Source organism: Lissotriton helveticus, chromosome 9, assembly GCF_964261635.1.
Source record: "Lissotriton helveticus chromosome 9, aLisHel1.1, whole genome shotgun sequence".
Classification (NCBI taxonomy): domain Eukaryota; kingdom Metazoa; phylum Chordata; class Amphibia; order Caudata; family Salamandridae; genus Lissotriton; species Lissotriton helveticus.
In genome coordinates, this window is record NC_136070.1 from 450,643,174 (window position 1) to 450,657,542 (window position 14,369).

Genomic DNA, 14,369 nt, shown 5'->3' on the forward strand with positions numbered 1-14,369 from the left:
CCAGTGTCCTTCACAAAAGATTCCAACTTACACACGTGTTCTTGCAGGAAGAAGTCTATGTACCTAGACAGATTCTCAAGTGGGCCATCGCATGCTGCAATAATTGGCCGCCCTGGTGGTGTTACTCTGTCTTTATGTATCTTTGGTATGAAGTAAATTACGGGCGTTTTTGGGTGTTCTTTCTTTAGGTATTTGAATTCCTCCATGTTCAAAATACCAAGACTTTTCCATGCTAGCAATTTACTACATAGTTCATCCTGCATATGTTTGTAGTTGATTGGAGAGCTATGGTGATAGCATTGTGTATCACTGAGCTGATTATTTGCTTCAGTTAGATATTGTGAAAGGGGCCACAATACTATACTTCCCCCTTTGTCAGAGTTTCTTATTACCACATTGCTTTCTTTCTTCAATCTGTCTAACAATAGACCATATTGTATTTCTTCCTTTGATCTTTTTCTTTTAGTCGTTTGGATTCTTGTATTCAATTTCTTTACTTGGGCCACCACTACATCATTGAATACATCAATAGAGTCTTTAGTCATTATTGGCACAAACTTGGATTTCTTCTTAAAAGGAGTATCCGGTTTTTTATTGGCAAGACTCCTCACTTGTTGAGTATTTAAATTCGGAAATGCTGATGAAGGTACATCTCCCTGCTGTGACCCCACCATATCCTGTGATATATAAATCCCACTTGCAGTTGCCAGTGGGTTGTTATACCTAGGTCTGTGTTTACACAGGAAAGATATTTTGGGGTTTGCCAATAACTTTAGCTCCATTTGACAAATTGTCATTAAACATTCCCAGAAAATGTCATCCACCTCAGCTCCTTCCCCTGGAAAGTTTTGTGGTGACCCGTGAAGCAATGGCCTAGCAAAAAGGGGGTCCCAAATCCAAATTTCCCCAAGCACTTTCGACTGACTTTTTTAGAATGTGAAACCACAATTACTGCTGAACAAAATTGAAAGTGTGCTTTTTGTGATTTGGTATAAATGCATTCAGTAGTTTTTCAGAAATTAAGATTAAAAAATCTTTGTATATCAGGATGGTGGGCAAGTTCCAGAGTCACACGAATTAAAAATGGAGCCCTCACCATGCACTGCTAATTGCCCCCCACATTACATCACTCATGACATGTTCTTTGGCATCCCTGATTTACTACATTTTTGTTTAATGTAAAGGAAGATATAATTACAATTTCTAACTTTGAAGTTACTTTAAGCTTCCTTTTTCTAATCTTTTTGTCATTGAATATCTCAAACTCCATTACTTGCTACTCCTGAATGCAAAAAAAAAACCAAAATGAAAAATAAACGTGTGTATGTGTCTTTGTCATTTGTGTAAAGCTACAATTTGTGAGGCAAAATATAGGGCAAATGTAATAAATCAATAAATATATAATTATGAATTAAACGTGGGAGTCACAGAATCATATCATTCCACAAGCCATGAGCAAATTTTAGGGAGCATTTGCTTGAAGGAATGAAATCATGTTTCAAAGGGATTCCACAGCAGAGGCTGACCGTAGCCTCTACAGAATCTGCATTATCACATTGTACTAAGTATGGCAGGTGGCATTTAAATTATATGGCATTCTATTTCAGAGCCATTATTAGGATTAGCGCATAGTTTGTGCCTGCGATTACCTTCTGGTCCCTCCAGTCCTCGTCCCATGCCTTAAAAAGTGAAGATGAGCACCTCCATGACAGAAAAAAACAGGAGAATACTGGGACACATAACCCCACCCCCTCCCACTGAGAGGACATAAGCTGTACCAACCCAGCATTCCATCGCTTCTTTTTTCTGTCTATCGACAGAATGGGACGTGGATTTTGCTGGTTGCACTTACCTTTTTGCAGTCTTCTTTGGATATGTCTTTGTTGGGCAGCTGGGCTGTCCTTGAAGTCCTTCTGTGTGGTCTCCTGGCCTGCCAGGCTTGCCAGGAACCACGTTGTTTGGAGGCTGACCCTTTGTGGCTGGGACGCTGGTCCTCCCGGTCTGTTCCGGGTTGGAGGGCGCATCCTTCTGTTGCTGGGCTGGTCTGGAAGACATGCAGCTGTTGCTGCTGAGGACTGTCTCAGGACGTACTTGGTGATGCCCCTGGAGTTCCTGGCTAGCTGGTGGAGTCTTGCATTGTGGCCTTTTCCTGCCTGAAGGCCCCTCCTCTTGTCTGCTCTCCGTGGTGGTGCAGGTCAGACCTGGTCTCTGCTTGACTGTGAGAGTGCCTTGGAGTGCCGGAAGCTGCAAGCTTTTCCTCTATTGCCCGGCACTGATTTGGTGTAGGGTGATGTCTGCCTGCCCCGGTGGTGAGTACTGCATAGCATTTTCTTTACCAATTTTGGTTCTGCCTGCGGCTGTGTCACCATTTGTTTCTGTGTTTTGGTCTGCTTACTGGTTGGGCCTGGTTGTTGCCTTCCCTGGGTGGCTGCCTGGAGGTGCCTATTGTTATTGGCTGACCTTCCTACACCCTTTCCTCCTTGTTTGCATTTGGTCTCACCTGTTCTCTGGCATTGAGTGGAGTCAGGCCTGGTTGGTACCTGGTTGGGAGTCCACCTGGATAAAAAACAAATCCCTGGTGCTGTAGGCTGTTGGCCTTTTGAGACCCTGGTGCCCTCCTGCTTGTTCAGTGTTTATCTCTCTCTCTCATTCAGGGGGTGATTTCGATTGGCCTTCTGCCCGGCGCTACGCTGGTTGTCGGATCCTGGCTGGCTGGTGGGGGCAGGTGGTGTGTTGTGCTGTCTGTCTGCCCCGCGAGTAAGTACTACATAGCAGTTTGTCCCCTGTTCTGGCTCTCTGGCCCAGGCTTTTGGGGTACCCGGCCTCCTGGGTGTTGGAGTATATGTTTTCTAATGGTTGCCCGGTGCTGAGTTGGTGGTCTGTGCCTGTGCTGACTTGTGGGGGTGGGAGGTGTTTTGTGGCATCTATCTCCCTGGTTCTTCGTTTGGTTTTCCTTGCTCCTCTGGGGGTCTGTTGCTTCCTTGCATCCTGTGTTGGGCCCTTGGGGCTCCCGGCCTTTCTACTTCTAGGCTTTTGATCACACCTGGGGAGGTGTTGTGCCCTCCCTCTGGCCTGACATGGCCTTTGGTGCCCGGGTTGGCTGGTGCGCTGTGCTTCTGATGCCTCTCACTGGTCTCCCGTGGCTGCCCGTGGTTGGCTGTTGGCTCAGGGGTTGCGCTGGTGGTGCCCCTGGTGTGCCTTGTTGTTGGTGCTTGGCTGTTGTCTGGGGTTGGGTTGTGGGTTGCGCTTGGGCTGGCTGGTGGGGGTTGGGTGCCGTGTTGCAGTTCCCTTCTGTTCTCTTGGGTTTCTTTTTGAGTGCTTGGGCCACTTTTGAGAATTCTCTGTTTCTCTGCTGCTGGTTCCTTTGAACACTGGGGGAGGCTGGGTGTTGTAGGTCATCCTTCGCTTCTGCCTCTGTGGTTCCTTGGTTTCTCCCCTGTTTTTCTGCCTAGCTAGTAGGTGTGCTGGTGGGACGCTGGTGTAGTCTGGTGCCAGCTTTCCCTGGGTTGTGAGCCGGGTTACAGCTTTTCGTTTAGCTCCTGCTTTATGGCCCTATTGTTCCCCATTTCAGCGCGGTGTCTTTTCTCTGCCCTGGCCTTGCCTCAGTCCTGGGGCCGTGGCTTCGTGGTTGTTTTTTGTTTGGGTTGTCCTTGGTGTGCCTGGTTGCCATCGGCCCAGTTTGTGGCGGACCTGCAGAGTTGGCTTGGTCTGGTCGCTTTCCCTTGGGGTTTATCATTTGGGCTTGGTCCATTGGCACTCTGGTGTAGGGGCTGGTTTTGTACCTGTGGTGTCTCTGGTACCTGTTCTATTGGTAGCTCTACAATTGCAGGGTCTGCTGGGGTTCGGTTTCTCCCTTTCCCTCTTTTGGTCCCTCTTCCTTTGGTGGCTTGTGCACCTTTGTCTTCTCCGGGCTCATCCCTTCTTGGGTTGTGGTGTGGCTTCAGGCCTGTTGGTGGTGCCTTGGCTTTGCCTCTGTGGGTCTTGGCTTTGCTGTCCCTGTGTTTGGCCCCTCATTTGCCACTGCAGGAGGGTTGGTGGTACCTTTTATGCTTGGTTGTGTCTGGCTCCAGCCGTGGGTGCCTTTGTCCCTTGGAGGTCGCCTATGGGTGTCTGCCTGTGTCCTTATCTGCTTTTCCTTACTCTGGCCGATTTGTGCCTTGTTTGGGTGTGGGTCTTTCGGCCCCTTGGTGGTCAGTGGTCCAGTGCCTGGTGTTGCTGGAGCCCCAGCCAGCCATCTGTCCTTTTCCTCTAGCCTCTCCTCTGCGCCTACCTGGTGCAGACTGGGCCTTGGCATTGGCATGCTGGTGTGGGCTGATTAGCTCCCTTCATGTCTTAGTTGCGCTTTGGTTCCCTGTGTGGCCTGGCTGTGGCTGTTTCCTTTGCCTTTCCCTGTCCCCTTGGTAGTTGGGGGTTTCAGGGTTGGGGTGGTTGCCCTGTATCCCACTCCTTCTGGGCCCAGTGGTGGCCTTGTATCTTTCTGGTGTGTCTGTTGTTCAGTCTGCTGATTTCTTGCATGTTTGTGGGATAATCTGCAGGGTTAGGGCTGTGGGCCTCCCTGTTTTTCACGCCTGTTTTTGCCCTTCTGTGGCTGCTCTTGGGTCTCGCCTGGGGTGGGTCCTTGGTGTCCTCATTTGCTGTCCTGGCCGGTTGGTCAACTGTTCGTTAAGTTCGGGGTTTCCCCTTCCCTGTTCCAGGTTCTTGTTCATTGCCCGGTGACTTGGTCTTCTCCGGTCCAGTGTTTCTCCCCTGTGACAGGCCCCCAGGTTTTTGGTTGGGGGTGTCGCCCTTGGTGGGAGTTGTTTGTGGCATCTTCTTACTGGTTGTCCCTGTTTGGTATTTGGGTTCCCCTGGTGTTGGCAGCCTTGGGGGTTTTGCCTCTCCACTATCTTGGTGTTGTGCCCTGGTCTGGTTCAGGGTCTGCTGGGGACCGTCCATTGCGTCCCTTGGGTACCTGTTGTTAGCCTCGTTTTGCTGGGGGGTTTGTACTTCTTGCCTCTCCTTTGGCTTCGTTGGGCGGGGTGCTGGGATTGTGTACCCTGCTTTCAGGGTAGTTGCCTCTGTCCTGGCCTATTGTCCTGTCCATGTGCCCTAGGTCCTTCTCAGGGTTTGGGGGCTTTCAGACTGTTGTCCGGTGTCTAAGCTGGGGGATGTTGCTGGACGTTCCTGCCCTTGGGCCTAGTCCCTCTCTGAGGGTTTCTGTGGCAGGTTCATCTGGGCTCTCTGTTGGTGGTGCTCTCGGATTGAGAGGGGGGCTCACTTGTGGTTGCTGCTCCCTCACTTCCTGGTTTGGTCTGTTTGTGTGCTTACCCTTGGTTTGTCCTCTGGGTTGGTGCCTTTGCTTTTTTGGCTGGCCTCGCCCTCATTTGTCTCTCCAGATCTGCTGGGGGCCTCACTTGGTGCGTTGGGATTGATCCTGAGGTTGATCGTGTAATTCCTTCGTCTTCTGCTTTGGGTGGGGCCTGGTGGGTCTCTCCTTACTTCCCTCAGCTGTCTGGTGGGGTCATTGTGGATTCTGTTGGCAATGTGTGGCATTCTTCCCTTGTCTGGGGGGGGGTCGCTCTCTGTCGTTTCTGCTGTTGGGTTCTGGGCGCTGTTGGTGTTCCTGTCTTTCGCAGCCTTCTCACTGGTTGGGTGCTCTTCTGGGCTTTTTGTGCCCTGTGGGTGCTTCCGCTTCTTCTGGCCCTCCTTCTGCAGGTTGTTCTGGGGGTGGGCTGGTTGCTTTGGCCCCTCTGGGGGTTCCCTCGGGGCTTGGCTCTTGGCCTCCTTTCTGGCTTTCCTGGGGGGCTTCTGTTCCTCTTGGTGTGGCCCTGGCTTCTTGCGGTGTCAGGTTGCCCTGGGTCTTCTTCTGCAGGTGACCCTGTTGGTGTCCTTCTGGTGGGGTCAATCTATAGTCCTTTCATGTTGGGTTCTCCTCCTCTGTGGTTGGTTTGGAGGTTCCTGGTGTGGGTGCCTGTCGTTTGGGTTGCGGCTCCTTGGTTTGGCTCCTTGTTTTGGCTCTTCTTGGTCATCCCCTGCTTGTTTTGGGGGTTTAGGCCCTGTTGTTTGGTTGGAGCATTGCGTGCTGTGTGCTCCTGTCTGTGTTTTCTCTTGTGGTTCTCCCATTTTCTTCTTTTGGGGTGCTGCTTTCGGTGTGGTGTTCCTGCTGTTGGTGGGAGTTCATAAGGACGGAGCGTTCACTTTGGTATTTTCCACTTTGTACGGAATGAGACGAGGACTGGAGGGACCAGGAGGTCATGCCCTATTACTTAGCGGCAATCTTCATTACTCCTGGTCCCGTTGTCCTTGTCCCATTCCTTATGCTCCTCCCTCCCTCCTGGATGGCTGGCCTTCCGGTTGGTGGCTTGGTAGTTCAAGCGGAATGCTGAGTTATGTTATGTTATCACAACTTCTATAGCGCGCTACTATCCTTAGGTGTCTAGGCGCTTACAGACCGCAAAATGTACAGGGAACTTAGTTTTTGAAAAGCCAGGTTTTAAGGTTTTTCCTGAACTCAATCAGAGAGGGTATCTTACGGAGATCAAGTGGAAGGGAGTTCCACAGCCTAATGGTGCTATGACTGAAACTCCTCACCCCCGCCAATTCTTTGTCCTGACTCTGAAAGTGGGCATCAAGAAGGCATTTGCCGATCGCAGTTGTCTACTAGGGGAGTACCAGTTGAAGGTATGCCAAAGAAATCGTTGACCTACTCTGCACAGCTTATGTACTCCCAGCGGGAGTGGGTGGGGTTAGGAGTCCCAGCATTCTCCTCTTCTTTTTTTCTGTCATGGAGATGGCCATCTCCACTTTGTAATAAATGGAAAGAGGATAACGAGACCAGGAGCAATGAAGATTACTGGTAAGTAATAGGGCATTACATGTAGTAGGCATCAGCACTCGTTTTTGGGAACTGGACATCTTCATCATCAGACTTTGATCTAGAGCAGAAGAGAGAAAGGTAGAAAAGGAAGAAAAAGACAGCTAGAAAAACAGTGACATGAAGCAAGCAGGGAGGAAAAAGAACAGGCAATAGCTCAGCAAAGAGATGCAAAGTCAAGGGTGGTGGAAGAAAGATGTATGGTGTGACATAAAAGACTAAACAGCTTTGGCATTCAGCAACATCGGGACGCGCATTCACTTTATTTTATTTTTTTTTACAAATTAAGCAATGATTGGGAGCTTGTTTGTAAAGCACTCTCCAGCTCTGTGTAGTACTATAAAGAAGGCGTTACACGCGAAGGCCTGGATAGCAATTTTCACGTGTAAACAAGAGGCAATTCATCATGTGAAGTGTAGGTTCAGCAACTTCAGTTTTAAATAGTGCAAACACACACAGATAACAATGCAATGTGGTGTAATGAGTTTTGGCAGTGCATTAATTATTGTAGGCTAATGCCTCTGATGGGTACAGCTTTGTTAGTCTCCTCAAACAAATGATTCAGGTGTACAATGAAAAATAGCCCAAATGCCCAGTGTTTTTTACGACCACTTCACTTTGCATATGGTTTCTCTGTGCACATATGTCCACATTTCATACATTTTTAACATTGTTTAACTGTTTGTTCAAGGGCATGACCCCTTTTAAGTAAAGGCTGTTTTTCTTGGATTGTCCCACTGCACAATTACTTTTGCAAAGTAAAAATTATCATTTTAAAAAGGCTTAGAATTGTCACATTTTACAGAAAATGCTAAAGATATATCTTGCGAGACCCGCGTTAAAACAATTATGAGGAAAGCCTATAAAACATGCTGCTGAAAAATGATAGATGTCCCTACTTTATGACATATATCTAAAAAAATGTAACACAAGTAAGCAATATCATCAAGCTAAATTCTGTTTGATACATGTGACTTGTGTCTTTTTTGTGCTGGAACGTTTGATTTGATAGGGTAAAGTAATATGCCCTCATTGCGAGTGGCCCCCTTAAATTCTGATATGGGTGGTAACTCCTGTTATTTCACATGTTAGAATTATGAGTTTGGTGAATTTTACCTCACCTGGGGGCACATTGACTTACATTTCACGCAACGCAGGGCAGGATGCAAAGTTGCTGCGCTGTGTTGCGTGAAAGGCCCACAAGAGAAATGCGCCACATCTACTAAGGTATGGCACATTTCTTCCGTCTCATAGCGCTAGAGCACTGTATGCTGCCTAGTGCCAGTGCAGGCATCCTTGCAGCATGATGCAAGAGTCTCTTTGTTACAGGCAGGGTTATTTTTATGCCGGAAGGGATACCTATCTGCACAAAAACAATCCTTAGATGCAATTTCTTCTTTCTATGTGCAGACTGCAGCACGCATAGAAGGAGGAAGTAAAAAGGAGAAATAAAGACATTTCTCCTCCTTACGCCTGCTTCATAGAGATGTAGAATTTTGGTGCAATTCCAGGTGTACTCAAGTTACTAATTCTGGGATTGCGTCAAAATCCATGAGTAGATGCATGGGAATTCCCATGCTCCACCCATGGAACACCTCTCTGACGTAAAGCCATGTGTCATAAAAGTGACACTATCCAGGTGCAAAACCTCAAAATCTAAGCCATGTTGCATTCTGCATGGGATCAAAACTACATCCTAAGTATACATTTGAGCAGGTCAAAACTGCCCAAAAATATATATATTAGGGAAACATGTTTAGTAAGTACCAGGGCATTCAGATTTTGGTGTGGTTAGCATCAAAATATGATTTTGATTCCAGAGTGAAAACTGATAATAAGTGCTATTTATCACACCAGATAAATGACATACCCGCAGTATTATTATTGATCAGATGAGACAAATATCACACCTAACATTGGGCAACTCATAATGAAAGCCATAACATTAAAGTATTTTTATTGACCCTCTAGATCAATCAAAGGAGAACTAATCAAATCCTCAAGTTGCAAGTAAATACAAACAAAATTGTAAATAGATCAACTTTAATGGGTGAGCGATTAAGCTAGAATAAAACAATTTGCACTTCTAGGTCTCAGTTAAGCTTATTTGTGCCAATGTCTTAACTTAAGATTCTAAATTCATGTTAATAGTCACAAAATATGAATTATCAGTTGTAAATGGGTTACTTTAAAGTAAAATTGCACGAACAAGGTGCCATTTTACACCTGAGAAAAGCTACTCTCAATCAATCACACAGGATTTGTAAAGCTTTTTAGGCACGTGTTAGGAGTTTGAAAGGACACCCTTTGCTAATGGGGAGCCAGTGTAGAGCTCTGAGGTGAGGGGTGATGTGGGTTCTCCTACGTAGGTCAAGGACGAGCCGGGCTGTTTAGTATTTGTGGGGTGATCCATACATAGAGGGTGTTGCCATAGTCCAGTCAGCTGGGAAAGAGGCCCCGGGTGATGGTGTGTTTGGTGCTGATGGGGAGCAACTTGAAGATTTTCCAGGGTATACGTAGAGTGAGGAAGCGGAAAGATGAGACAGCGTTTATCTGCTTCTTCATGGTGAGGTTGCTGTTGAGTATGATGCCAAGATACGTGCGTGCTCTGTGGGTGTGAGTGTGTAGCTAAGTGAGTCAATTATTTAAGGATGGAGATGCCTTGACAGATAGGTGAACACCTACAAACCGGCACACTTGTAGGTCTACACAAACATTTACATGGCAAATTCTCACCCTTGATTCATAGATTCTCTCCTGTAAAGGAATGATTACATAGTATTTGCATTCATAAAGTGCATGATCATCTAAAGGTTTATTTTACTGCTATGTAGCAAATTCCTGGTGAGGAATGCGCATGCGCAGGCTCCCGCGCATGCGCAGTTCCAAGAAGAAGACGTGATGGACAAGGATGAACTCGCGATAAGGTAAGTTTTATTGAAATCTTATTTTAGGCTTTTTAATGTAATTTAATACTGCGGGCGGGAGGTGGGCGGGCAACTTTCGTTATGCCCCCAAGTGTGCGGAAATTTGCCTAATTTCTCCGCCTTCATTGCGAAAGGTGGAAAGGGCAAATCTCCGCACATTCCATGGGCGGAACGGAGATGTCTGCCCACCCCTAATTTATGCAGGGGAGCTTGTGCTACAGCCAGTTTACGGCCACAGCACAAGCTCCCATAGATAAATGGGAGTATGCAACCACATCATGTGCGGTCACATTGGAATGGCGGTGCTGGGAAAGCTGACCGGAGGCCGGTTGGTCCAGAGACTGCGGCGATGCCAGGCAGACGTGAATCTGCCCAACATCGTAATCAGGCTCACAGTATCTATACTACCAAAAAATAACATAATATTTGCAATTTACATGCATCGTTGTTGTTGAGCTGCAAAGTCTAGCTCGTTTCTATATTTATTATGTATTAACTATGAGAATAATGCAATATATAAGTCATAGATGCATTAATCTAAAAAATAATGGAATGCTCATTTTGAAAAGTGTATAAATGGCAGACCTCGTCCATGTCGAATAAGGATTATGTGGCATTTAATTAATTTATTTAAAACTTTTCTATAGTGCTTTGTCAATTTGGATCATATAAGCCCTGTACACATAAAGCTACAGATCACTTGTAATAGCAATACCAAAAATAGGAGCAACTAAATAAATAACCCATCTCAAATGAATATCAGGAAGAGGGAATTAATACCATAGGAAAAATATCAGTCTTCCTCGTAATATGAGAAGAAATGAACCAGAAGTATACGTCCACAGTTGAGCACACACATGTACATGCAGACACATTCATTATGGAAAGATTTTTGATAAACTGAAGAAAAACATTTCAAGATGGTAACCCTTGCTTTGCATGTCCAATACTATATGGCTTTATTGAATTGTGGACAACGTCATTTTCCAGGATGGCGGCTGCTTTTTTAGTATAGCTAGGATGGTTACAATTTTACCCCTTCTAGGAATCAGTCATAGAAATGGTGAACAAGGATTTGAAAAAGTTACTGGCAGCAAATAATTGGGAAAAGTGATGGAGATTGTATTTCATTATACCTGGATATGTTGAATTTCTATATTAGAATATCATTTCAGCTGTGGGCATGAACCTGTTACCTAAGTAAACTCCATTTGTGGTCATGTCGAATTTAATCTAATGGAAGAGTATATCACGTGCAACAAACTATAAGGTACATTTCAGACTGGTGGCATTGTGAACATTCATGCAGCTAGAGACATTATTCTGTACTCCCTTTCTCTATATGAAATGAATATGGCCTTTCATCCGTAGTCTCATTTGCCTTGAAGGGCACATCTTTAAGTCAAGGAGAAGGATAACATCTTCCTGCTTATGTTCCACAAAGCAATCCATGTCGCTGCACTGCACACTGCAACACCTTATCGTATGTTTCTACACACTACAACACCTAAACGTATGCTCTCGAACTGAACAAACTGTAAATTTACACTAAATTATGTTAGGTCCTCTTTTTTGGATGGAAAAGAGTAATAGTTCAGTTTCTATTTAATCAATATCAATGCAATTAGTTAAAAGAATATCACATTTACTGTAAATGTTTTGTTAAAATTCTTTATTTCATCTCCTACTGTGGCCAATTAACATGATCTAATTCTGCAAATCAATGACTTTGGCAGCTAGAAGCCAGCACCAATAACGTTTAACCTGTTCTTCTAGCATGGTCTCTAGACGGGAAACATCCTTTACAACGCAACTTTTACCACGCAGTGCCTTTACGACGCAACTATTACAACGCAAACCATTACAACGCATTGCGCTGGGGGGCGCTGTAGGATAGGGAATACGTTTAATTACTGTCTAACACCTTCCCTAGTGTCCACGGGGACTGAAGTTGGAATAGTAAATTAAACTATTCACTGTCCAGCGCCCCAAAGCACTATGCGTTGTAAAGGTATTCGTTGTAAATACCGCGTTTTAAATGCATGCGATGTAAAAGTATGCATTGTAACATCATACATCCCTCTAGATATCATTCTAAAAAGCAGGTGGCCAACCTCAGAATCGTCTTCAACAAGTACATGTTTTGTGAGATGTAAATAAGCACAACAGTCAGGAGTGTTTTCTATCATATGCATCTTGCTTTTGAGATCCTTTAGATGATTATCCCCCAACAGGTGATCCGCATTTTTTTACACTAGACAATTCTAAAGGCATCTTCATGAGATTCACAGGTCTGTATCTCTAGAAGTGCCACAGTTTGCATCATAACTTCTCAGATATACTCTGAGCTCATCACCCCAGCCAAAAGACCCTCACTGACTTTCCAATAGACAGTTCTTAACCATTAATACCCTTTTTCAAGTCCTGTACCAAATGCTGCTTGCAAGCCAGCTGCAGAGTACCTTTCCCACTTACTCTGGCATTGTTATCAAACCATATAACTTTACAAGAATACCTTCAAGAAATGGACACCACTCCCAATAAAAAAAAAAAAATTCATAAGATCCCTCCATGTTCAAGGCTTGCAAATAAGGAACTGTTTCTCCCAGGATAGATGCTGCAAAAAATTAGACTACTGGAACTTGAGTCTTGGAGTTCAGGTCAATTTTTCCAGCCACACTTATATATATTGAGTTTCCTCCAAATTCAGTTCATACATGGTGATTTTAGTGGCCCTTGATAACCTTTGGAAGCTCTCAAAGTGATAGCTGCGGAGAGCAGCCTCTAGGCTCATCTTGAAGGATTGTTAAGCAGCTTGTTTTAACAGTCCTAATCATGTGGTGTAGGATAAACGAAAAAGAACCACACAGTCTATATATAAAACATGCCTATTTATGACACAACACTCACACATTGGTATATCTCCTACTCAGATTTATAAACACAAATACACAATAACACTTCAATTACAATAGGTACGTAAGCACAAAACACAGTGGTCTCCAGGGGGAGACAAACAATATATTAAGAAAGTGCAATGCAAACTATAACCAAAGTCGGGACTTGGACCAGATGACTCAGAGGAGCAAGGGACATGAGTTGCGGTGAGCTTGCTACTGCAGCTGTGAGGATCAGGCAATACTGTGGAAGACCAGGATCCATGCACGAGCTGTCCCACATCGGAAGATGAGAACCCGGGGGTTGGTGTCTGGCGAGAGCACCAACAAGCCTTGGCGCCTGCAACAGGTGTGGAGATCAAAGAAGGAGCAACTTTGGGACCAGCAAGATCCACGGGACTCCCCAAGAGAAAGAGAGTCAGAGCAGGCCCCAAGCAAGCAGGGGGGCCCACTGAAGCAGAAGAGTGCCCTTAAGATGTCCCACAGGCCAAAGGCGCAGGAGTCACAAGACAACCTCAAGCAGTTCACAAAGAAGGAAGACCCATGGTGCAGTGGATGCAGTGAAGATGTTGCAACCGGCAGGAAGAGATGCTGAAGGCTGGAGCTTCTTGTAGCCCAAAGTTCTCTGGAGTGCAGAGCCAACATGCCTTGGCAAAGGCAAGTCAACATGGTGCACAGGGGTTTGGTCCCAGCGAATTTGACGGGAGATACTGGCCTCAAACTTACAGAGAAGACAAGTCAGGCCTCGAGGGAGTTGCAGAACCACCACCTGTGTTGCTGAGCCTTTCAAATTCTGTGGAACATCAGGAGCAGCAGACTTGTCAGCTTTGTTGCAGTGTCTGCAGATGTAGGGGATTGTCTCCTTCACTCCAAGGTAGATTACTTTGGGTGTCCTTGATGCCTACAGGTCTGTTGAAGATCCTGGAAGAAGCACAGACATAGATGACGAAGAAGACTAGCAGAACAGTGAGACCAGGAGTAGCAGTAGTCTTCTTTGATGCAGTCTTGGTTCCAGGCAATGTCCAGTGAAGTCCAAGTGTCCAGATGGTGGAAGAGTGACGTGGTTTCAGGTTTGAGTCTTGTCTAAGCCTGGGCGGTGAACTTCGCTCTGCACGCAGAGTTTGCAGACTTTCCCGCACCCAGCAGTGCACGCTGAGTTCAGAAAAACTCTATTCCAGAATGTACTTTTTTCCTTGCTCACGCTCGCCCATGTCAAATTTATGTTCCCTAGGGAGGAATATCCATCTACCAGTGAGATTTCTCAATGTGGGCTCTCAGATTTCCCAACGGTCGCGACCGCTCGCTTTGAGAAACTTTCCATTTGCTTTGAGAAAGCTGCCACTTGGGTATAAAATCTACTCCAGCAGCAAGAAAAGAAGAAGCACCCTCTTGCACTGTGCACGGTGCCATTCACACTGTTTTTACAGCATGGGACAAACACTAGGAGCTAAAAATCAATATGAATGGAATGACCAAGCACACTCCATCGGGTAGCTTGGCTGATTTTTTGGGTCAGTTCGTGGAGTTCTGTTAACTCCGCCCAGGCCTAGTCTTGTCCCACGATGAATCTGACGACCCATCCATAGGTAAGCCCTTAAAGTCCCTAGGAGAGGGGCTAGGGTGACTCAGGTGTCTTTCCCAGCAGAGGAGCCGGACAGTGGGGAGGATACTGCCAAATCCTTTGTCCAGTTT